The sequence below is a fragment of the Branchiostoma lanceolatum genome, chromosome 10 (genome assembly GCF_035083965.1).
Source record: "Branchiostoma lanceolatum isolate klBraLanc5 chromosome 10, klBraLanc5.hap2, whole genome shotgun sequence".
Classification (NCBI taxonomy): Eukaryota; Metazoa; Chordata; class Leptocardii; order Amphioxiformes; family Branchiostomatidae; genus Branchiostoma; species Branchiostoma lanceolatum.
In genome coordinates this window covers 5,989,537-6,016,022 of record NC_089731.1, presented here as the reverse complement: position 1 = coordinate 6,016,022, position 26,486 = coordinate 5,989,537, and the positions used below count along the sequence as shown (strand labels likewise).

At 41.8% G+C, this 26,486-nt stretch overlaps 1 protein-coding gene and 1 long non-coding RNA gene across 2 annotated transcripts in view; one reads left to right on the top strand and one right to left on the bottom strand.

The window, feature by feature from the left end:
- LOC136443579 (caveolin-2-like) overlaps positions 1-26,486 on the bottom strand; it is a 144,790-nt gene that overhangs the window by 6,101 nt on the left and 112,203 nt on the right. The gene's annotated exons all lie outside the window — the stretch shown is intronic.
- LOC136443580 (uncharacterized) lies at positions 8,917-11,515 on the top strand. The gene is made up of 3 exons (XR_010757174.1): positions 8,917-9,019; positions 9,138-9,187; positions 11,196-11,515. It is a non-coding gene; the product is annotated as an uncharacterized lncRNA (long non-coding RNA).

Here is a 26,486-nt window from a genome sequence, read left to right as displayed (position 1 = left end):
GGCTTCGGAACAATGTTGAGAATAATAATCATAGACTGCAGACTACAAATGAAACTTTTACTCATTATCATTTTGAAAATTGCTCTAGGGCATTTCTCCTGGATAAGGGCACCGAGTTTTCACCCTATTTGAAACTCACAAGTTTTTACGTCTCACTCAAATGCTTGGCTCACAAACTTGTAACGTGCCTGTACAGTAATCTTTTGTCTTGCTCGCAGTCTCGAGTCATGAAGTTTGAACTGTTTGAAGTGTCAACATAAATATGTGATGGATAACTGCCTGTCATGTCTTTATCTGGCGCGCAGAGTGACTTGTTTCGGTAAGAGAAGAGAGCAGGAGGATGAATGATGATGATGGTCCATCCATGCTGATGATTGGGAGATACGTCACAGGTAATGGATGGACGAGGCAGTAATAGGTACCATCGTGACGTACCAACGTTAATCGGCTACGCAAAAAAGGAAGTAAATTGGCTTCAATGAAATATCATTATGGAGATACGGTAGTTGACGTATTCGCAGAGGGTGAGGAGCTCTTTCTCGTGTAGGATGTAAATTATACATCTCCTGCTTGTTCGTCATGCAAGCAAGCCAGAGAGCATTTTTAGCCAATAGCAAAGACCGTATGTTTCACCTCATATGACCACTTGAAGAAGTACCAACCGAAATTAAAGTGGGAACTCATGCAATCGGTATCGGTCAAGAATTCTATACATGATAATGTTTTTGAGAAGGAAAATAATCTGCCACTTATTCTTGGCAGTCTTTTAGCCAACTTCGTCTGCATGTCGGCGACGTTTTGAGGGAGGTGGGCAGGCTATGGTATCGGCCTGTAGATTGCTCTCGGTTGATTTTTCAGCTTTCTCTTCTCAGGAATTTGTTCCTCTTTGCTCTTGACGTCTGAAGTGCTGTGCAGTTTGTCACCATGCCCACATTGCCTTAACAGGGATTTGGTCTTTGTTGTTCGGCAGATTATCTTGTCAACATTGTCGCGACATTAAGTCAAGCGTAAAAAAGCAGCAGCAGACGGGGCCTTTCCCTTATGATGTCCCATTGTGCAGACCGAAATAACACCCCATTATGAGATCCACAGAACAGAGAGTTATGTTGAAGATAGCGGCAGGGATCATCGGTGTAAGTGCCCGTCAAAATGCAACATCGATTATCTCTTAAGACAATGTTACAAATGGTACCAACGCTCTTGACGGACAAGCTTTGCCCAGTCTTGCTTGGTTGCAGTATCTGGAAGTATTGGAAGGAATGCCACAATATCATTGGGATGCCTTTACCTGCCTGTGACTAAAGGACAGAAAGCAAGATTGAACAAGATGGTATACATCATCTTCCAAATGCTAAGAAAAACAAATATGACGACAAGTAGAAGAAAGATGTAAGTGCTCATCCAACACAGCTTATTCATCTCTAAAGACAAACATGTTACAAAATACTCTTAGAGACAAACATGTTACAAACGCCCTTTGGGAACAAGCCGCACCCGATCTTACTTACTTGGTAGGAATACCATTAAACTGTTGGGATACCTTGACTTGTTTATTACTAAAGGGTAGCAAACATTGGAACAGCATGGTATAATCCGTGAATAGTTTCCTCAGGTTGGCAAGTCACTGAGTAAAAAAGAATGCTTTTACACAACCAAGAGATTTATTCCAACGACGTTTCGGTGACCGTCTGTCACCTTCTTCAAGGCAATTCTGACTGGTTCACATATTTTATTCAGCATGGGACAGTCCTCTGACCAAAAACAAGTATGACGACAACTAGAAGAAGTAATGAAATCATTAAACTTCAACTACTTTCTAACAAAGGAGATTAGACTAACCGCTGCTCTGGTTTTCCTCAGGATAACTAATCACCCGTGTGCTCAGATCACGTGATCTAACGGAAGTCTGACATACATGTACATAAAGAGGCAAAGGTGGTTGGAAGTCGGTATCGTCCCCCGGTTCAGTCCATTTCCTTGTGTTGGTGAGTAGTTTATTCCTTCATGATTAGATATACTAACACAGAGAGTAACCTTTTTGCTGATACAACCAGCATAACACCATCCATTTCCTTCATGATTAGATATACTAACACAGAGATTGACCTTTTTGCTGATGAAACTAGCATAACACCATTCATTTTCATCATAACGTCGTAATTTTTCAGGAAACCTCACGAGTGAGTTTGCATTTCTATGAGCGTGTATGAAATTGGTGTGAATGACATGGCTGTAGAGCACACTCATGGGACTGAACGTCCAGAAACTTCTTGGTCGCTTATTCGATATTAACAGTTCTAAGCGTTTGTCAAGTCAAAGCTCCTATGGCATATATACGTTCTATTGGTAAAAGTGGAAATCTGCGATAAGACAGCGTTAAGCCTATGGGCCAATACGGGCAGGGCATGCCGGTGATGATATCCGCATTTATATATCTAACAGGGATCGAAGGTGGTCCATTAAGCCCATCTATGGTGATAGACGAGCCATGAGCCGTCATCATCTTCTCCAGCGAGCGTTATCTCAAGGGGACAGCTACAGAGTAAGAGCACGTCTGTAAACCAGGTCGTCTGAGGAGCGCTATCACGTTGAAAGGCGCGTTCGGTGATGTGCCTTGGAGGCAAACTTGGCTAATGTAAAAGGATTGACCCACCTTAAATGATGAGAGTCATGAAGGAAATGATGGTAAGATGCACCTGGGTCAGATAAGGCTCATGCGTCGTTTTAAGGACTGTTTGCATAGAGTACGTTCACTTTTCACTGATGCATATTTTGCCCAAAATGCGGAGCAGCACAACCAAAATACTTTAAGGTGAAGAAATTATTGTGTAACATTTTAAAGAGAAGAAATTTTTTCAAGATCACAAGACATATCCTTCTGTCTTAAGATTTTCAAAACGATTCGGCTCTTGGTTTCGATGTACGACAGATTTGGATCGTTTGCATTGAGTTCATTTATGATTTAAGCATTGTTTGCTTAAAATGTGGATCACGGCACAGCAAGAGACGTATATTACAGCATGAAGAGGAGAAATTCTTTCGAGATCACAAGATGTCGTCCTTGTGTCTTTAGCTGGTCAAAGCGTTTCAGTTTTGATAAAAGACATGCTCTTTAAAGAACGGTTGCAGTCAGATATGCAAAGACTTGGTGCAACAGACCGTTTGGTGTAATATGACCAGCTGCTGTCGCGCCGTGTGCCTGCGAAGCTGGTGTGTTACGCCTAACGGCGGTTGTACCGGCTATATAGATACAGATACAGAGTCATTACGTCATTCGCATGCGTGTTCCTTCGAGTGCCACATTGCCAAATGACCAAATAAATCTAGTTCACAGACATGACTTTTGAACAACTGTCGAAGGCGATTTCCTGGACGCAGAAACGATTTCCTGCAATGTAGAACTCTTCGTTATAGGCTTACTCCTGCCTAATGGGGGCCATTGACCTAGATCCATGTGTTGTTGTTGTTGTTTGGGGAGGAGATTTGAGACAGAGGCTTTTAGACGACATGAAAGGGGCTTGTCGGATATAGCCACAGGATTCCCCGAAGGGACTTAAGAATAAGAAATAAAACGCCTTAAATACAAGTTGATCTAAAGGATGATTTTGTTGTACAGCAATTGTAGAAGACGCAATGTCTGCTGATTCTACCACTTAACAGCAATCCTAGGAAACTAAGGTGAATCATTATATAGAAGAGGTGAGAATGCGAACTTTTATAGTATCTAGTGGCATTGGTTGATTGTTTGTTTGTTTACCTGTTTATTTTACACACAGAGAACTAATAATACGCGCCGTGCCGTACCACACTATTTATGTATACGCTGCGTACTCATGATCATGTCTAATCCGTGACCTTCTTGTTTGAAATTGGGACTTATAACCGCTACACAACATGTACGACATTTTATGATGGATTGTGCAACACGCAAAAAGTAGAGACTATTTACAATATTAGCCTGTTGGACCCGAGCCATAATGGCCCATTGGGAACGTGGTCTATCAGCTTTACACCTCCTGTATGGTCTATCAGCTCAAGTATTAGTTAGCTGATCTTAGCTGAAGCGTGTTGGTACACGTATGTCATGTTTACACCAGATTGCCTGTCTCAATCTTGGTGACGAATGGCAAGGTAAGACTACATGGAACTGTGCCATATTGTGGTGACATAAAAGCCTTTAACCAACATATGCGTATCGGGGCTTTCCGAGCAGATGTTGTGGTGAGTCATTGAAGCTGGTTGTTGGGCGTCTCTGATACCTAAGCTTCTCTGACAGCCGGGTCTCTCTGAAAGATGGGCGGCTGAGGTGGCCGGGCTTCTCTCGTACGTAGGTTCCTGGGCTTCTCTGGCAGTCGGGCTTACCGTATCGGTTCCACATGTATAGAATTTAATCAAAACAGGCTCCCATTTAGGAGGCTTACTTGATTGTATGTAACTTCCAGTTACGACTCAATGCCAAGATATCAACAGACATTTCTTTTTACATGGTGGCTGTAAGGTAATTTTCAGGAACCACCGAAATGTATATGTCAAAGCTTCTGTGTAAATCCTTCTTTTGACCCAAAGGTCGAGGTCTACGTCACAGATGACGTACTGGGGTCGTCTATCGTCACATCTAAGTACCGTGTCATCCCTGTAATGGTGCAGGAAAATAGCTATAGCATCTTGTCAGCCTTTTCCAGGAAGCCGGTCTATAACAACCTCCACGGTTATGCAACACGTTTGATGGGACAGTTAAGATGTTGATGATCCCTGCACTGAAGTCAAAGTTTGCAGGCTTGTGTATAGAATCCATCATGTAGCATGCCATGGGGATGGAATATAGACTGCCAGTCTGAGTGATTAGAAGCTTGATGCTTTTTTCTTTCTTGGATTCCAGACGGACATAAATGAAGGGATGTGGAAAAAAGGGACTTAGAAAACTAAGAATAAAAAATGTTGTTAAGTTTAGGAGAATAGAAAGGCTCAAAGAGAATAAGGTCTGCCGTTATAGGAAACGTTACCCTAGCAAACAGGAACATGGATAAAATGATAGCAGAGTAAAAACGACTTCAGAACAATGAAACATGTATGAAAAATATTTACCTAAAACCTTAATCCCACACAAAAATTAAGAATCATATCAAATGTTCGCCCAGTTCTCTGGTCTTTTTTATGGTTACTGATTTCACAGTACACGTCACTTTCCGAAGTTGTGACGGTAGCACCGGGTCAAAGGTGACTGGCAGTACCGGCTGCCATCTATGTTCAGAAAAATCACCTTGCCATTGCATTCAACTTTACCCTAGTTCCTTTGTTGCTGATTTGCTGACACCTTTTCGGACAAGTGGTCTGGTCCACTTCGGTCGGAACTCATTGATGTGCCGACACCCCAAGACTTCTTTGCTAAGTGCTTTTTTTGTGGGTTGTATCTTTAAAGCTTTCCTGTCAGGGCGCCAACATTAGAATGGCGACGGATGCCCTACTGACAATAACTGGCTTTTATCCCAGTGACAAGAACGTTTTGGGTTAATGGCAGTCGTTTGGGACTAACTGCACTTCGCCGGAAATCCCATTTGTACATAACATTTGACTTTTCAAAGTGACAAGGCACATGGCTGTATTGTGAATACGTGTTGTGCCTTAGTTTCACTTGAGGTGTGTGTGTGTGTGTGTGTGTGTGTGTGTGTGTGTGTGTGTGTGTGTGTGTGTGTGTGTGTGTGTGTGTGTGTGTGTTTGGAATCTGCTTGTGTCTTCTGTATGGGTGCCTAGTGGGTAGAGTGGTCGCCTTACATTCGGCAGGTCTCCGGGTTGATTCCGGTCGGTTCATATGATGTACTACGTACATGCTTCTTTCTCTTCCTAGCACTCGGCAATCCACGGGAAAGACTATTGTTGTTAAACACACAACACTACCAGCGGACTAGCCCCCTGTTAACATGTTGCAGTACTTGCACAGATGTGTGGCACAAGGGCTATAGAAATGGCGATGACCAACGCCCCATACACCATTTTGGTTTTGGAAGGAATTCAACTTTTCGAGTGAGACAGATTAGACAAATAAATGAATTGAGTGTAACACCTCAAAACTCTCTCACACACAGTTTTACGTCCCAAGCCGAAAGGACGAATCAAATGTCCTACACCATACCAGACATCGTGCAACTGCGATTACGCAAGACTCCCGTCCGCAGGCAGACAGTAATCCTGGACTAAATGGATTCTGAATGGCCCCTTCAGGACTCTCTTTAGGCCTCCATAGTGTCCTTCCGGGCGTGACCGGAAGTAGAGTCCAGAGGTTGAAGAACTAGTCGTTAATCAGACATGACAGTCCATATCATATGGAAGAGGCTACTTATTCATGGAGAGGTATTATTTTTGGTCCGTCTGATTGTCTGCGTTTTCACAGTTGTACATTTTTCATATGCTAGTCACGTTCACCGTAGAGTTATAATGGGTCCATGTTAATCAAAACCTTATTTGCATGATTAACGAATTAAAATTAAACAAGACATACGAGAAACCCTATATGTTTGACGTAGTCGCGATATCTTTGAAATCAACTTTTCCAATGTAGTAGCAGTCCCTTGTGAGTCGGTAACAGTTGGCTATGATTACTTAGAGCAGGTGCCAAGACGCAGTAATTTCTCGCTTTGTGGAGACGCTCCTTTGCTTTATGACACTGGAACGGAAATGTCACACGTTCATTACGTTTCTAGACAATGTGTCAAGGGGTCAAAAGCGACACATTTTTGGTTGATGTTCACACGACAAGGAATCAGAAGTAGACCTGACAAGTTGACTTATTTCTAATTTGCATGGAATGTGTTTTTGCAAGCTCGTTCCATCCAGCTCATCTGCTACTTGAATTCCTGATTGTAGGCATCTCTTCCTGCCATGGTGCCGCTAAGAAGTATGTAACTGTTGGTGGATGGCATCTTACCCGAGACGGTAACTCGAGATCCCAGGGTTTAATGTTGTAAATGCTTCAGTCACAATTAGGTACAAATCTCAAGCTCCGAGTCCGTTATGACATACAGGTCACGTATCCGTCATGGTTCCTCAAATCTAATTTTCTTTCCATTGACTGAAATCTTGATGGATCTACATCCAGCACATTCTACGCAGTTCCGCATTGCACAGTTATTTCTCCTCAGAACCCCTACGACCCCCATTATACACTATACCCCCGTACTACTTAGATGGATTGACCGATATCTTGTAGATGACACGCTGTCTTTGGTGACTAAGATTCCAGCTACTTGTCTGAATAAGGCTAATCCATTGTCCTACACAGGAGTGTTTACGCGTCGTTTCCATGTCGTGTCGGGACGGGGACGGATTTGTCTGACTGTTTTCTTGACATTTGAGATGGATTCGTCGACAATGGTCGGGTAAGTTTCATCAGGCGTGTGCCCGGGAGAGGTCTCATCTTTATATAGAACTTGTTCTTTGTCTCCGATTTGAATTGTGGGTAGTCATACTTTTTTTTTACGACGAATGTATCTATTGTGTAGCTTTCACCAAGTTTGAATGACCAACAATATAGGACTGGTGATGCCAGCAATCAAAAGTGGTTGCAAGTTTATATCGCACCAGCCCATATTAAGTAATAATTGTCGTGTAACGGACGTATCTACTATTGCCTCCGTCATGTTCAAATGGCCTAACCATACCTAACGAACTTGTGACCTCACCAAACAATGTTAAGTACCAGGAAGTCTATACCGACCCCCGAGCGATTTTCATCAGCAAATCATTTCCATGCCATCTCACCATGTAAGACTTATTCATCGTCAAAGTGGAACGTTATCCACGCTGTCGAGGCGGAACAAATGTCCCATTTTATCTCTGTCATACCTCGGCGAGCGTTCTACATCAGTTGTCAGTATCTGACGAGGGGAGTCTTTACGTTCGATCTGTGTACCTCATTCTTTGATGTACATCTAAAGGCAGCACCGATTGGAAGCACCTAGACCATAATGAGAACCAACGGACTGTGAATTAGTCATTGTTTCTTCTAGGATATCCAAACACACGAATGGCTACGTAAGTAGTATGTTTCGTTAGCGGAAATCACAGCAACCCGCCTTTAAAAGTTTGTATCATGAAGCGTAATACCAACGAGTGTGTCTCTAATACGATCATTCTGATGGTTTTGATTCTCTAGGCGCCCTTTTCTTTGGATAGAGACCGTTCAGTGACCCTTAAGTGACCAAAATTGGATTTGTGTTATCTATGACTTTACAAAATGAAACTTGAAAATACACAGAACCACAAAACCTACGTCTATCAAAGAAAGTCGTCTGAACTAACAATGAGACTTTTGGTCACTTAGCGGTCGCTCAAAGATCGCCGCCTCAGTAGCGCGTCTGTTATGCAGGATTCCAGGAACTTCCAGATCGGTATTGGAGTCTGTGATGATACTTGAATACTACTGTATATTTATAGCGATGTTACGGGGGTGGAAGCATTTGCTGCAATCAGCTTCACAGCGACTTCGCTTGAAAGATGTTTCTTCACTAGCCGCTTATCCAAGACGCTGGTGCGTTGGCGTATTGCACACAAAAGTAGCTCTGTCCAAAGGGAAACCTTTTTATCAGTATTCTTATGTCGTTTTTGTCGTTTTCAGAGAGGGCGGTGCCGGTACTGGCCTCCCCCTGACCAGGTAGGTGGATTTATCTCGGTATACATCTTCCTTCTCCGTCCCAGATGGTGCACGTCGTTTTGTCGGAGAGTCGTAAGATGAATGCACGCGCAGACCGTTCCGCTTTACCGTATAAAGATTGAGCGCGTGAAGAATTTACTGTCGGCAGAGGGGAGTGATGCTGTGTGGGGCCCAAGGCTTTTTCTCTGCCGGCGTTTGTGAGAAGGGAGAGGCTGTTAGTAAGAGGTTTGTGATATATTCTCGGCTTCTTATTCAGTCCGCGTCTTTTTCTTCTTCCGACAGCACTGCGGAGGAGACACTTTCATCCTTGACAGGCCGAGAAAGAAGAGGCTCCGGCTGTCCGCTCGACCCTTCCAGTGGAGATAGATAAAGGTAAGCCGTGTGCCGCCTGGAGTTCTTCAGTTGCGAGCATCTACTGATGCGCAGTATCCCCGAATGTGCTTTAAAAGTCACAGAAACAGTGGTGATGTCAACTTTGATATTTCCGCAGGATATCTTACGGCCGCAAAGAGATCTTGTGCAGCATCGGGACTCCCCGAGGTATGGACACGTCAGATATACAGTTGTTTAGGACATTCACAGTTTTTTTACGTTGCAGTCTTGCAAGCACCTATTGGTTTGAGGAAAAAGATCCTTAGATTAGGCGACAAAATGGTCTACAACGGTGATTAAGCATGTGTTGCTAGCTGTTGTTTTCATCTAGAGAATTGTGGTTGATATTTGTTGACTGTTAATCTGCAAAATACCGTGCTTTGAAAAAGATGATTAGAGTTGTAATTTGAGGATGAAATCTTCATTCAATCTGTTGATTGTTTTTGTTGCTTAACGTGAGACAGAAAATGTCGACACAGGAAACGCATTCCTGTTTGATCCTTTACTACATGTATATTGCTTACGTAGATAGATGAAAATGTATAGCGTGTAACTATTAACTGGTGATAGTTTTTAAGACATCGTCGTATTCATCTGCATGCATCTTAGGGCGTAACCTTGCACGAACAACGAACATGTTCAAGACATGTTGAGTACATAATTGTGTGTCTATAAATCTGACAAAATTTTCCACGGCCTTGTTGTATGGGCGCTCAATAATCTCCAATGTCCTTCAATGATGCAAAGGAATTGGCTTTTGATTACCTCAATTCCGATGGTCCCAAAGGTCTTTAAAAGATATCACTGACCAACGAACTGGTCTTTCATCGGCTGTCCAACGCTCTCCGTCCTATGATAATGGGGCCTTACACTACTACCTTATGCAAGGGGTACATTTCCAAACCGACCTCTAGCCGGGCAGTTCGTGGCCAGGAGCGAGAAGTATATATAAAAGACAAGAAATCTCACACAATGTTAAGAAAGTAGTCATGAGCATTCCTTGTATATATTTCTTGATATGCACGTTTATCTTCATTTCTACAAACAGCCCGGCCGGGCCCCGGATTGAAAATGTGACCCACGCATTACCAACATTGAACATATGTCGGCTATCGATTCAGGTGGTGATGTGGCTAGTCCGTCGTGAAAGGCCAGGTGCAGGCAATGCATGCAGATATACCCCGCTATGTCTGTTTGAAGATTAGCCTGGGCTCGAGTTTGATATTCTCAACACTCCTTGCGAAAAACTACCCCATTAGGAAGCCATCAAGCTGGAATTACAAAACTAGAAGACTGGCGGCAAGGATATATTCAGAAATAAGAACGTCTCAATTAAATCAAAATGAAAAACAGAAATAATACCGATGTAAATCCATCGATTTGACATCTACAGAGTGTTTTTTGTTAGTTCTCTTTGCACAAAATTCTGAGAATCATACTTCAAATTTGCTGCGAACTGAAGAAAAAAATGCCCGTTCGTGGCTTGAGAAGAACAAAGATCAGCTTATAGTTGACTTTATTGCTGTACAGAAACGAAAGACAGCTGCAGGTTATATTCGACGTTGTCGTTTCACGGAAAGAAAATATAGCTTTTACTGGACCTTGTCGACCATGTTGAAGACACACATGCGTCTGAATTTTGTAAAGTACCCAGAAATGCCCTAATGGATTCAGGAGAAGTGTAACTAAGGAAGGGCAAAATACAACTGACATTTGTCCTGATCTAGCATCTTATGATATGACGTCCATATAGATGTAAAGTGCATTCGCCCCCACACAGCGTGTGCCATTATGTCCCGTAATGTCACGTAGTTTGCTCCTTGAATATTACAAATTTCCGTGCCAATGCGTTTGACCTTTTTGGCTTCATACCGCACAATGCCTTATGATGAGTCTGACTTTTGAATTGTGAAGAAGAGGAAGCTCATCCGGATCTACCGGCGCCGTTTTAGCATCGACGTGAAGGTCACACGCGTTTTGATTCTAAATAGCTGGCACTGAGTCCGACGGGGGAATCTTCAAAGATTTCTCACTGTGTCCTATAAAGAATAATCAGGAATTATCTCTGGTGGGCTTAGGACCAATTAAAATGCGCCATGATAATGATTTGAGAGGGTTATTTTCTGACCAATGAGGGACCCTTGGCCTATGCTTTGGCGTTTTATCTTCCATCCAGGAAAGCCCGCTGTCGGAGCAGTTCCCGTGGTATAAGGCAAATATTCGCATGGACCTGCTTTGCATCTGATGAGTCTGGCAAGATGTTTTTGTAATGTAACTACATGGAGATGTACAATAGCAAACTTAATTGCCGATGAAAGACAATTATGATGATGAAATTTTGTTCTTGTGATCTATTTCTTCATCATTGTTCTCAGTTATGATCTTGCTATCTTTCTTCAATTCATAACGATAACTTAATACCATATTTCAAATCAGTACAATTGATTGCACGATTTTGAAATATTGTTTTCATTACTCAGCATTGTCATGTTGTTACATGTGGGTGTTATCAGTGTACTATTACATCTAATGATATCAACAATTTTCAGGTGTCTGCCAAGATAAGCTATCTAACTGCATTGCAGCACTAATTTGTCAATGCTTTCGTTATTGGCTCATTTGCTAAAACCAAATTACGGAAGTTTCCATTCGTAATGATTACGTGCAACTATTCCAAAGTAACATAAATGCAATCCATTAAAACCAGCCGTTCAGGTAATGACATCATTTAATACAAGCCGGCGGTTTTAATCCCTCCATTAAACACTCGCCAGTGATTAATGGTCTTAATAAACACCGGTGGATGTTTAATGACCGGTTGGTGATGTGGTGACTTAGGTTATCCATATCAAGCAACCATCTGCTAGGCAGCATATGCGTATAGGCGGTTATGGTCGTTAACTCAAGAATGTACACATCGGTAATCTACGGCGTAATGGCATGTGCATGTCCGCATAAAGATAGGAAGCAAGAAGGCCTATGATGGCCTAAACGTGTGTGCTTAAGTTGTGATTTTTATGTCTCTTTAATTTGCTATTTTATTTTATCTATTGGTTTGGCTGTTCAACACACACAGACAGGCCTGCCCAACTAGCCTGTAGCTATTACAGAGGGCTGTCCCTATGCTAGCTAGACGATAACACTTACGGTATGTGTCTACAAAACCGTTGTAGCTACAAACTAGGCCAGCTTTTCAGGCACGCGGTAGCAGCTGGTTATATTACCCCAAACAACTTGTCATATATAACCCCTGTACATCTACCCCAGGCGTATATAGTGAGGATGACCCTACTGTACTCGGTGACAATATGCGTTCCGCTCTATTTACTGTCTTACAGTGACCTGTAACACTCATGTCTTTTACGCCAGGTGGTCTCGTCGGGTTTTATTGATTCCAAATACCTTAAAAACAATCAAAATGAATGTTTATACTCATCACTACTTACGCATTGGTCGATTAATTGATTGATTGATTGATGGCATTGCCTAGAGTGCTGTTGATCGATCGAATCCCGGTAAGTAGGCTCACTCATTGTATCGGCTTCTTAAGATTAACATTCATCATGTAACACAATGGGTGCTTCCCATTATGATAACTAACATTTCGCTGTCCAACGGGGATAATTGAGAGTAACAGGAAGCGTATTATGTTTTTATGGGCGTCAGGTTTAAAATAGCAAAGGTGGACAGTATTGTATTGATTATTAGCGAGAATAAGGCAGAGGTTATGTTTCTGTCGGAATGCATTTCCTTATCAGTTTGTTACTGACCATCGGGTCAGCTAAAACGTTACGGATAGATATTTATACTTCTTACATATTTGTTACCTAAGCAAGCATTAGGCTATACAACTACGACAGAAAATGTACACGGTACAATACCAAAACAAAGTAACGAAATCAATAACGTCTATTAAAGGATGTAAATTTCTACCCAAGTAGACAGGTACTTCAACCAGTGCCAGGTCATTATAGACCCAGTTTTATGATGGAGCCCCGTTGCAGGGACGGTATCGACTTTGGAAATTTGAACTGTTTTAAGTAGTAAGTTGACGTATTGCATGTCAACTGAATCCAACGGTAGCACTTTTAAAATCAACCATAGGCATGGTATCAGAAGAAGAAGAAGTTCACTTAGAATGAGATATTGTGCATACTTCAACTTGAAACTTGCAGATTATCTATATGAATCGAAAAGCATATTCCAAAAAGAGATCAGCAGTATCTCGACTTCGGTGACCCTACAAAAGGACGATACGATTGTCATCAGAAAAAAAGTTTAAGGGCAGACAACAAAGGGATCTCTTCAGCCCATGCAGCTCAGGTCATGGTGTGCAGATGCCGTTAAGATATGCTTTATCTTATTTTGACGCCACTGGCTACACTGGTGCTGATATTAGATGCTTCATGTTTCGATCGTAAGTAAAATGTTTCGTATGGGCCTCGGGGCTTATCGAGATTTCGCATCAAACGGGACTTCTTTGTGCAGCAAATGTTTCAGTACCATGGACGGTGACAACGTCTGTATAGAGAATCGCGCTTCAAGCATAAAGAGTTATTCACACAAAAATCTCAGAGAGTTACGGCATATATACCAGTAGTGATCTTAAAGATTTGCTGTTAGCATTAGCGTTTGAATTTGAGCCTCGCTACGAGAAAGAATGGGCCAATGACCATAACAGCGTGGTCACATTCATCGTAGGTCTTCCTTCGACTTTGATGCCGTCAATTGTTTAAGCTGACTGTGACAGAACCGACATTATACAAGGATGCAACACAACCTTTTTTTTATAGACAAAACACATGCACGACTATCCCAAGAATGCCCTCGGTCTGTGATTTTATGTGAAGTTCTTTATCATTATTATACATCACAAACCGTCACATGAACGGGGAGAAACACCGTACTCTCACACTGAATTGGCATAGTTTATTACAATTCTATCAAACAACAGTTATACAAAATCACAAGATGTATCAAGTATCGCACGACGTATGTGACCGGGCCCTTATACTAGTTATAGCTTGTGTTATATATGTGCTATAGGTACTAGTTATAAGTGGCATCGTTGCAGCAGATGGCGTCGTCCCGGGACCATTGGTGAGACACATATGCAGTACAATGGACGGATGGCTCCAATAAACGGGAGGTTTAATGATGATTGGGCGTGACAAATACCCTATACCACTGACGGACAGGGGGACAGGACGAAATTTATCTGGTGGCGTGACGACTATAAAGTCAACTATGCATTACTCTGCCATATGGTAGAACTAAAAGGATATAAAGCACACAAAAAAATTATGACAAAAGAAAAATAGTACATCCAAACATAGAAATCGATTTATTTACAGCGGTAGACTGAACAGAAGTCTGTAGTAAACATTTTGTTTTCCCTTTGTTTGTTTGTCAAAAGGAGTAATGCATTTCAAACAAAGCTATGTCCTTGCATGTTTTTCTTGTATAAGGACGGTATGATTTTATTTCAAAGCTACTTTTGAAGTTGCTGTGATATCGCTAGTACTCCCATGCCGAACGCCTACGCTTTGACATTACTTCAAGCCAGATATCAAATGGTTTATCTGGCAGGTACTTTGGAGAAAGGATACATGTCTTATGCGGATAGGGATCAACTGCCCGGGGCTACATAATGCATTAGGGGTCTTTTTATCCATACAGCAAATAGCACCGGTTGCACACCTTTAAAAGGACATAAATCAGCACTGTTGCAGATGTATGGAAAGGTCAGATAAAGATGGCTTGTGGGGTTGTATGCGCAGGATTATCAGTTGTAATGTGGATGGTCCGTCCTTGGAGACTTCTACTTAATACTTTGTGAGGTCAGATAACTTTCTGTCGGAAGGTTTGTCATTGTCAGAACAAGGCACTTTTGGATCTATAACTCGCAGGCAAACAATGCATTTAATAATGCCAAAGACGGTTAGTATCAAGCCAAGCGGATTTGTAAAGTAATGGTATTATATTACGTAACATTTAGGTAAAACCAAAGTATGATAGGTAATTGTCAGGTTGTTAGACAGAGTGATAGATTAAACCAAAACAAGTTGTCACCATGCATCGTAAACGTGACCAACCATCTGAACTCACTGTACGTCTAGCTTTTTAGTACTTGACAACAACGTGCCTATAATGAGCGTTTTCAGTGACTCATGGCTCAAGCCTTTTTGGCCCTCTCAAGTAACTATTAGATGCTTAAAGCAGAGAAAAACGAGACGAATACTTACAACCCTGCTGCTGAAACTAAAAAAAAACTGCTCTGTAATCTTAATTGAAATGTACATGAAACAACCGATGGAAAATAAGTGAAAATATCCAAAAGCTTCGCCTTCTCCTCCCGTGAATCATTTTGCATGCGAAGCTCCAGTCACTATATGATACATAAAGAAAACGGGCGCTGCCCTCACATATATGTCTTTCCACTATTGTCCAACTGATATAAGAAGTGACGGCATATTATCCGTGGATGCTTTTCATTGGAGATGTTTCTGAAGTCTATTTCAGAACAGTATTCTGCATGACTAGTTTTAGCCGGATACATTTCGTTTAGGAAGCAGATAGCGTGGATGGAACACTGATGATTTTCTATATCTATAAACTTCCAGTCTGAGGCTAGTCTGTCGTCAAGCCCAGGAGTAAACAAAATGTTAACAGGCAAAATCAAACAAACAAGCAAACAAACAGGCAAAGCAAGAAGCAAATTAACTAAACTGGCAAATTCTATGAAACCTTGTCCGAATTCTTAACATCTTTATGAAGACTTCGTGCCCTCATATTCTATAAATTGTAAATATGAAATACTTGAATGGAAATGATAAACAGACGAAGTTATGCATAGAAGTTTTTTTTGGAGTTGGTCCAGCAACCATCCCACCTGAAACAAACATTGCCACAGAAACAGCAAGATATGCTATTCTGTGTGCTATTCTGCACACAAGAGAAGGTTGACGCTTACTTTTTTCATGCACATGAATTTACATGTTCTAACAAGCAACCAGTCGCTGTCTGTAGTCCAGACGTCGCCAAGCATTTCTTAGAAGAATTCACTCTCTCGTTTCTCCTTCCTTCAACATTGGAAATCAAAGCGCGCTCGGCTGCCCTCCATCAAACTGAGGTTGTATTGTTGCCTTATCGTCCTTAAACAACCTTGGAAGGCCAGACAGGTCGGTTACGCAAATCTTTCTGATGTTTTTGTATTCTTAAGGACGAAAGATTATTGTCGTCCATATAAAGGTTTCTGGGCCTTTATCAGTTACAGGAGAGACGCAGGAGTACCGTATCACAAAACCTGAAGGCTCTTATCTGAAAGTCTAAGCTTTCACAATGTATTGGTTGACTTAATACTCTTTTTTGAAGCCGAGGATGTCAGATCTGACAAGCGATGTCGATTCTTAATGCTCATAAGAGCATAGACTAGACAGAGGCCCCGAAAAAGGTTTGCAATAACTTTGTGAACCTTGATAAAGAGTCACAGCAGTCCCTCAAACCAGAACAGATCACTTCGGAGCTAAGTTTCTGCATAGTAGTGACTGACCTGACCCTCCATTTGAAGCAAGTTCTGTATCTGATTGTCGGTTCTTGAGACTCCTAAGAGCAAAGGCTTGACAGCGTTAAAAAAACCGGTCTTTTTCATATATCTTTTGACAAACTGCACAGCTAGAATCTGTGACGTTCATCTGTTTGGACAGGTAGTCACATATACGAAGGCATAAAGATAGAGCGTCAGAACATAAGATTGTAATGTCCTACTCCGGCATTCAGTGGATATATCTGACTCAGTAACAGGCAGTGATGGAAAGGTAGCTACGGTTGTCTACTCCAGGAAACTGGGTAGTTCGTTTTTTTTGGTGCGTCGGTCTAACTTTGTGCGAGCGTTGGATATCTAGTGATGGCTTTCTTTAGCTAGCTGCTTCATGAATGTTAAGTTGAAATATCATTTCAAGGCTTAGATCTTGTCACGTAGAATGTTGAATACTACCAGACTGACACCAGGCAGCTTTCTGTCAGACGGTCTTTTTCATAAATGCTTTGACAAACTGCGCAATGAGTCCGCGCCTTTCCTATATTCTTCCTAAGCTGCCACCTTGGACTCTATACGTCCCCGGAAGGTCCTTATCAGATCAGACAGTCTTCTCGACTTACTCTTTCTTCAAGAACTTCAACAAGATTCCGTGAAAGATTTCAAACTCCGAGTATAACTAGTTCGTCCGCATGTATGGCAATGACGCCATGAGATGGATGTTGATATTCTCTTTTATTCGTATCGATATCTGTACGTCTGGGATCCCCGAGGATGTCATTACAGACGTGACTTCCATCTTCTTCTTCTCTCTTTGGGCGAAGACGTCCGTCAGCGTCGCGCGAGAAAGATCAATAAACCTCGAGAAGGATGCAACTTTGCGCACAGTTAGTTAATAAAGCATAGTCAGCGATGTTAGGCGATTAGCGCATATCTGTCACAATGGATGGGTTCCTTGGAGCGATGTCTTAAATTACTGTAAGACATGAAGAAAGGAAGGAAACTGCGGGACGGCTGTTTCGCACCACCGGCGACAGGTGCAGTTTTAATAACCGCTCCACAATGACTGATGGCGCAATTAGCCTGTCTAAGTTTTCATATAGCTACTAGGGAAACTTTAAGTCTCACTTGGAAACACAGGAGAAAGTATTTTCTTCATTCTTTAGATGTGTGGATAGGGAATTCAGGATTGTGTCTTTCACCTGTGGCAAGTTCTGCTGTCACAGTAGACCTTAAGAAATATCCTACAAAATAATTCTACCCCTAGGCCAGATCTTACGTACCTAACGTTTCCTTTTCAATTACGATGGTACGGACGAAGAGCAACGGTTCTTTTGCCCCTCTTGTTTCATTTACTTATCCTACTTTGTTTCCGTTGTCCTTACTTGCGTCTACTGCCTATTCTTCCCTTTCCTCTGACCTCCCTCCTCTCCCTTCTATCTTTCTCTCTTTTTCTCTTTTCTCATCTTATTCATTTTCTTTCCCTGTATACGGTGTATCGTATGGCGCCTAATGGATCAGCGTGTCTGAAGAAACTTTGTGAACTTTTGTAACACCAAACCACGTACAGCGAGGACTCATTTCAGGACTCACATTTCACATTTGTGCTTCCCATCCTTCTCATTTGGTCAGAGGATTTTCAGGGATTCACAACTTGTCTCTCGCTGTCTGTCTGACTGAAAGGAAATCTTAAGCCTCGCGGCATTGCCGTGAGAAAACCGTCACAATTAGCAAGATTCTTTTACCACGCCGCGCTTCTGGTTAGACAGATAGTCACACTGCATTCCGTTAAAATGCGAACTTCTCGCTTGTCCGGAGGGCATGTTTCTCGATAAGAGTGGAAACAAAGCGCTTTAAGCACCACTTTCTCTTGTCGACCGAGAGTTATAGACTGAGAAGTAATCCTTTTAATGGAGTTCCGAAAAACTTCGCATGTATGTTCTTAAGAGCTCCTCTCAATCTATTTCGGCAGGAACACAATACAAGATAGATGAAAAAAGGGAGTTTCAGGCAACATCTACGTTCCCTGACTTAACATTTTGAGGATATGAAATGTTCTACTTGCGGAGCACTATAATTTGAAATGTTGAAACGTGTTTTTCTGTAACATGAGGCAACGCAGGTGCTCCAAAATGTCAAATCCCCTGCTAGGTACATCAGCATGCATAACTGTTTGCATCGTGAACTTTAAACCCTTGCAATTCAGATCCTTAAATTAGACTCATATTTTAAGTCACGTTATCAAGCCTTGCCCACTATATTGAATGGTTACAATTTGTCGTCATATGAATTTGAATTTGTTTTTGTAGCTATGACACCACAACATAATACAGTTTCATGATTTTGAGAGATTTGAAAAATGGCGTGCCACTTTCGCAGGCGTTCCGTTGGAATTTGACACATCAGTTTAAAGTTGCACGGCACGTTACCAAGATCACCACACGGCAGAAAACGGACGGACGCTCGTTTTTCGGCCAGTCTCCACATTTGTCAGGCTCAGATTCCCATCGTAGTATAAATGTGAATCTAGCGACGGATTTGAGGTCCGTCGATTCGTCATCGTACGTCTACCTACCCCCGCATATCTTAAATATCTTAAAGACCTTGGCGAAAGCTGGACTGAGATTAGTGATAACGTGTCAAAACCGGGATTAGGCTCTTGCATAGACGGCCATTTGGAGCATTCTAATGGTCTTAGGGTGCATTAAAATTTATCCCCCACGAAAGCTAATACCTTTCTAAGTCTACGCCCCATTACTGTCACGATCCCTGCCTTCGAACAGAATCCATCGCACAAGCCTCAATATGACATCTTTTAACTTCAGCCTTGACAAAAGTTAATTCCATCTCATAGTGTTTGCCTATCGAACTCCTGTATCATAGCATATTTGGAGCCCAAGATAAATTGAAAGAACATCGAAAGAATACTGAATCGTGGTCGCATCAAGTCATTGTTTTATAGCGATATACAACAAAGCAGACCAACCTTCTTCTGACGGAAACGGGGGCAGGTACCGACTTCCAACCGCCTTTGACCCGTTGCTCACATCACACATCTGTAGGTTGACTTATCTCTAAGCAATAGTGTTCGGATTTACCCCGAAGAAGACCAGAGAATTGGTCGTATAGTTGGTGAGTCTTATTTCTTGTGTTGGAGTCAAGTTCAACCATTATTCATAATGTTTTTTATGGCCGACAGTCCAACGGTCGTTTTACTGGCCATGGTGGACCTTATAAACCAGTTTGAAATTTGTATCCATTCAGGTCTTTTTCCTTCCGAAATCATTTTGCTTTTGAACCTGTTCGGTGGCTTGGGAATTAGATTCCAAACGACGCTTCAGAAGACGCTGACGCGTTTGTACGTCCAAAGACGTCAGCGAAGATTGCCATTTTACGCCTCTTACGCGGATGACGCAGACAAACGTGTCCAGGAGGGCTTTAAGGCGTTCCTTGAAAGCCATACCTAAGAAGACAATGCGGGATGCATGTAAGTAATCGCTGTTTGTACCTGGGGTGATGACAAGGGTCGCTAAGAAGTTCTGGAAGAGATAACGTCATTTCTCGGCGGATGTTCCGCCGCCGGGCGACGTGACCTGATCTGGGACTGCCGTGCTTGGGTACCATCCTCCGCAGTTACCGCTAGCTCTCCCGTTTTTCTAAGGCTGTTCCAGTAGGTCTACTTCAAATTTTAGGTCGGTTGCAGTGAGGTTGCCGCCCAAGTTAAAAGAGAGAATTACCAGGGAAAGAAAGCGAAAGGTGTTTTTGTTTTCGAAAATAGTCTGAATCACTCTAACGCAATAAGCTTTTTGTTATGTCTTCTTGATGATAGAACTGCATTTTGCTTTGCGTCTGCATGGGTCTTTTTGTGTAAGACACGCCTGCACTGAGAGTGCATCAGCACTCGGATACCTTTCATTAGACAAACCTCCCGTTGAAAAACACGTCTGTTCTTTCATATCTACTATAACCGAAAAGCGAGGAGAAGTAGAATTTATCTAATGATAGTCATATTCTTTTTGTACCCATTAACTGTACTTGTTATCTTGTTTTGTTGTGACCTAGGTACTTAGCCAAGTGTGGCAGAAATGTGCAATAAAGGTCTTCATTCATTCATTAAATTTCTTCTGCATGCGTTTCAGTAGATAAAGATTGTGGAAAAGGGAAGTATCAGATGATGATGCAGCCCTGTATTACACTGATATCAAGGTGTTTTGCGGCCTACGTGTTGTACGTTTGTGAATGTCAGAGGTTGTGCTACTTGTACAATAAGCTTTAAAACCCATTTGCCGCTGTGCAGTCTTATAAGTGCCGATACGCCCCGAGACCCACAAAACCCTTTATGCTTCTCTTAACCCCACAACAACCGGAAATGTCTGCCGCCCACACGATGCGTTTTTTTTACCCTCTCTGGGGGTTGGGCGTAGGTTATCGTTTGTTTTTATCTAGTAAATATAGATACAAGAAAAATAACGCAACAGCGACAGCGAACAGAGTAGATAGTCTGCTTTGAATGCGGTAGATCATGGGGTTGATTTTCCGACCGGGTTATATTAAATACAGGCTGTATATCAGAGTGGTACACACGGTTTCTCTCCTTCGCACGTAGTATATAGTTGAACACAGAGTGCACTTAAGCGATACAGCTTACATGGGCTGCGCCACTGAAGATTTCGATAGTAAAGACAATTCATAACAAAAATATGCACCAAATACGATAGACAAAGGATAGGACCCTCGAAAATCCAGGTTTCTTTTTTTCTTTTTTTTTTCTTATACAATAAATCTGTTCTTATTGACCAATGCTGTGGGTCGTGTTGAAAATAAGCTGGCGTATTGCAAGTTGCAATACAACGCCCTCTCCTCAATATCATAGTCAATATAGACCCGTACTTAGACGTAAAGCTTTCAGTTTCTGTTGCACTGTTGGTACATTGGGTAGCTATACTGTAGTATAGAAACCCCCACCCCAGCACACCATATTCCTCATTCCATGATTTCCGCGTCATTCCATTCAATTCTCCTCTTCTCAAATTCCTAAATTACTGTCCTTCTCCACTTCTTTAATATTTGGAGATGTATTTCACCCGTAATCCCAAGGATGTGTCCCATTATATGGGTTGACGTTCTGTTATGTTATCTTCGCTCTCTGACTGTCAGGCTAAGTGGTTCATGGTTCAAGATCCCGACGGCTGTGTTGGATTTTAAACCCCTGATCCTCTGACTGCTAAGCAGTGGGCTGCTACATACAACTACTTTGTAGACAGTAGTAAAAAGTCGGTTAGAATCCGTTAGTATTTGAGTTTTTGAAACTTGGGTCAGTTATTTTTGCTTCTACCATAACTCTGCGCTAAATAGCAAAAAACTTCTAACAAGAATAGAGGTCGCCGGTTGAGAATGTGCCAAGAGTTGGCCAGCAGTTATTGTGTATTCTTACCATGCTTAACGGCGTATTTGTACTCAGGGCAAGCGCAAAGGGCAACCACATACTTGTAAGAAGTTGTTGATATGCTGTTAGCTTGCGCAGCAGGGGAAAAGAGTAACTTTCTGTCTGATTCACAAGTTAGCGACAAGCACAATATATCACGATGCAGATATACGCTAGATAGTGCACGTTGAAAGTAGAAACCTTTTATAAGAATTTACGTGATTTAAATCTGCGATTTTTAGGAAGCTGTAAGTTGAAAGCTAGTAAAGATCAATTGTTCTCTCTTCTTCTCTATCCTGCGCATTCATTCATTTGATTCGGATAAGACACACTCTCCTCACCGGAGGCAATCATATAGCGCTTATGTAACACAGAAAATATTATGAGAGAATACTCTAGCAGTGATAGGAATCACTAACTAGTCATGATAGCCGGAAATTAAACTTCTAAAGTTTATCCGTTGATCTGTTGCAGAGCAGTATATCTGTCACATAACGTGCCCCAAGAGTGTTCTTAAATAAAATGAGATTTACCGGATGAAAAGCCAGAGAAGCTATTTCTTCGAAATCCCCTTTAAGCTCACACATTCATAAATGTTGATGGGTAAGGGGCGAGGCGAGGTCTTAGTAGGAGAATAGTGAAATAAATATTCAAAAGGAAATTCATAAACACCGACATACCATATTTCTGGACACAAGATTACATTAAAAGGCAATAGAGGAGAAAAACGTTTCTCAGCCATTTGTACAGCAACCCTCTATCAGGCCCGAAGGACCAATAAATTAGGGTACGTAATCGTGCATGAACGTGACGTCACAGTAGGTCAAAGGTGCCACGAAGCCTATACTTGCCTACATTCAGCCATTTCTACTACAACCTTCTTCATGTATGAATGACCAACTCCTTATGTCACGTGACCTTGCGCACAGTTGATCAAATGTGACACGAGGTCCATGCTTTACTGCATCGAAACAGTTAGTACAAAAGTTAAGAAAAAAACACGTAATGTTTGGCCATTTCTACTTTAAAGCCTTCTTCAGGTCTAAATGACCATTACTTAAGGGCACGTGACCTTACAAGCACGTGACGTCGACAATACGCAACTTCATGCGCAAGAATCTCTTGCAGCGGATCTTATTATCATTATATCGTGTTTTATTTGCAAGTTCTTTCCCGAAGGCTGATTTCAACATAAAGCAATGCATAATAATGACAAAAGCTAAGCTGAAAATATAGGAATAGAAACAATTCTAAAACTACCAAATTAAATAAATGACTTGCGGAATTTACAGAACAGCTTACAAACTTGCTACATTATGGCTTGCCTGTATCAAAACAGTTAGTAGTAACGTTACAATAGTTATTTCCTGGCGCCTAATGCACCCTGGACTTAAAGTTATATGGCACCCCGAGGCTGGCAATTTGTAAGAGGCGGTAGAAGCCCTTCTTTAGACCAAATAGTCCCATAATCCCTGCGGATAACTTCCCAAAAGGTCACGTCTTACGCATGGAGAAATGCGAGTCTTTGTACCCTGCAGCCGAACGGAATATCAAATCAGCGTCTTGACCTTGCGTGTGGATGTACTCTTATTGTCGATCTCATGCCCGTAACTTGACATGGATTCTGTTTTAAAGTTCATACTTTTGTTTGCACGAATGTTCTTTTTTAGTTTGGTATATGCATGACGTTTTACCTATTTGAATCATAAAAAAAACAGGCATAGAGAAGTGTTGTGACGACGACTGCCTGGTACACCTTGAGCTTAGTGCTGAGACTGATGCCCCTTCTCCCCCAGACAGTTCGTCGGAGTCTCCCAAAGGCACTGCTGGCCTTGGCAATCCGGCAGTTCACTTCCTCATCTATGTTTGAGTGTCGTGGCATAGTGCTGCCTAGATACGTAAACTTGTCTACTGGTTTAAGGACTTGGCCATGGACTGTGATGCTGGGCTGCTTGTGGGTCTTGCCAGGACGTGGTTGGAACATGACTTCTCAGTGCTGATCGTGAGGCCAAAGTTGTTGCAGGCCCCAGAGAACCTGTCAGTTGAAGACTGTATCACTGGTATAATGTAACCAATGGATAAAAACCACAATATTTCGAGGGCAAGAAGATGGTGTTTCTTTTTTTCTTTAGATTTCAGCAGATGAAGATTCAGCTTACAACAAATATCGTGTTTGTATGAACTTTCTGATGAAGATCGTCCTCATGACAAAGATAGTGTTTTAGATGACATTTGATCCCATGAAGATGAAGTTAATGACAAAGATGGTGTTTTGGACGAAATTTCATCTGATGAAAATAGTCTTATGACAAAGATGGTGCTTATGCCAAGATGAAGTTTATGCTTATGGCAAAATTGGTGCGTTTTATAACATTTTTGATCACATTTCAGCCAATAAAGATGTTGTTTTTATAACATTTTAGCTGATAAAAATCGTGCTCAAGACAAAGATGGTGTTTACATAAGAGTTTAGCCGTTGTTAAAAATTGTCGATGGACGTGCCATGCGCATCCATAGATTTTCTCTTCAACACGTTCCCGTGGTGCATAAAGATGTTTTTGACAAAGATTCAGCTACCGAACGTGTCATGCACACAATCCGCCTTCCTGCCATTGCTGATCCCACACTTGGCCTTCCGGTCACGTAAGGTAATTCCTATTTCATTAAGTCAAGATTACGCCGTCCGCCCGAGTCGGGACGTTTAGCGGCACGGCGCAATCCCGGCGCCGCCAGGCGGAAACTTCATAACGGCGAGGCAATTACGTCGCACCGCTGGCCGCGGGGACGGCTCCTATGGCCGCGAGTAAAGCACCTGATCACGCACGGCGGATCACGAGAAGGTGTGCGTCAAAGCCGGGAAATTTCTCGTCTCTTGTGGTGTTCTCGGGCAAAATTGCTTCCAGTATCACACCAGGTTTTGAATCCTGATTATGAGTATTACAACAGGCGCCTGGTTGTCTGATTTTTCTACGAAAGGTAAATATTGCGTACTCTTAAAGATCAGTAGCGACAAATTGATTTTTTTGGGGAATCTGTTCCAAAAAGATATGGGCACTGACCGGTTCATGTGATGATCCAAAGTTGGAGTGTTGCGGTTTTTCTTCTGGCAATGTCCCAACACTAGTACACAACAGGCACGTTACGAGTAATGTTTGGTAAGGAATCGGGATCAAACTGAAATCGCCAAACAAATGCCAAGAGTTTTCAGCAGAAACTATTGCGAACGGCTACTGTGTACGCAGCTTCAATGTCAAGAAACGAAAACGCTTGTTTCTGGACTCGTGAGGAAAATTACCATTCAAATCGACCTAAAATGTTGTTCGGAGAAACTCAATGGTCTTTTTAAAATCATGACTGTACTTATTCGGCCATGCCTGTACAATGGGAGGATGATTATAGAGGAGGAGTTAGCAAAGAAAAGAAAAAGACTATCAGAAACTTTAAAATGCATTTAAGATATTTGATTTTTTGCCTTGAAAAGAAAGCTATTGAACGGCAAGATGTCGTGTTTGTTTGTAATTGCATTTTATAAGTGCGAATGTATGTTAAGGTATTGATACAAAGACGCATAAATACTTTTCCAACTTTTAGTCCTTTTTGATCCACCATCCTCCAGAGCATTTGGCGTGATTTCAGGAAAGTCCGTATCATTATAAGTTTCTCACGTCATCAATCCTAGTCATAAAGTATTGATACGCTCGCTTGGCAATAACGACGCGATTCCGATATTCATAAAGATACAGATCATAATTCAGAAGCAACAGCTCAGAACTGTATTATATCAGGTAGGAATTAATAGTGTTACTTTTGTGCCTACTTTAGCCTGTAAATATATCAAAGTTAAAGATAGTAATGCCCATCAAACGATTCCAAATGTTACCATTCGTCGTACTCAATTCACATTGGATCTGCAATCATAAAACAATTGCAACGACTTAAACTTCTCTGGAATATATTAGGTAAGAAAGCAGAGAACCTGAAGGAAATTGGCAAATATCCAGGACTGAAGAAAGGATAAAAACTACCAATGATAAAAACAAATCATGGAAACGTAATATTCTTCTGATTGTTTTAGATAGCCAAGATTTATGCCCAATAAGTTTTCTCCCTTTCGTGCTGTGATCGACCTTTTCCAAATATATCTGCCACTTGCAGCGCGCAGGAGGTCCTGTCTTCGACTAAATGAGAGATGAGATGAGCAGGTTTATTTGATCACGCACTTATTACTTCAGAACTGTAGCCCAAAGGCTTTTTGCAGAGTACGGTGCAATACGTACTAAGAGCATGCTAGCACCTGTTATGCCAGAAATGTAATAGGAAGCAAACTACCCAAAAACAGTTATTGTAGATTTACAATTTCCAATTTTGAAACTTTTCTGAAAGCTATGAGATCAAAGTCAAATCTGCTAATTACTTATCGTAATATTTACATTTAAAAGATACTCACAAATAGGATTAGTTGTGACTTGAACCTGCTCAATCAAGTGTCTGTTGCCTGGATGCCA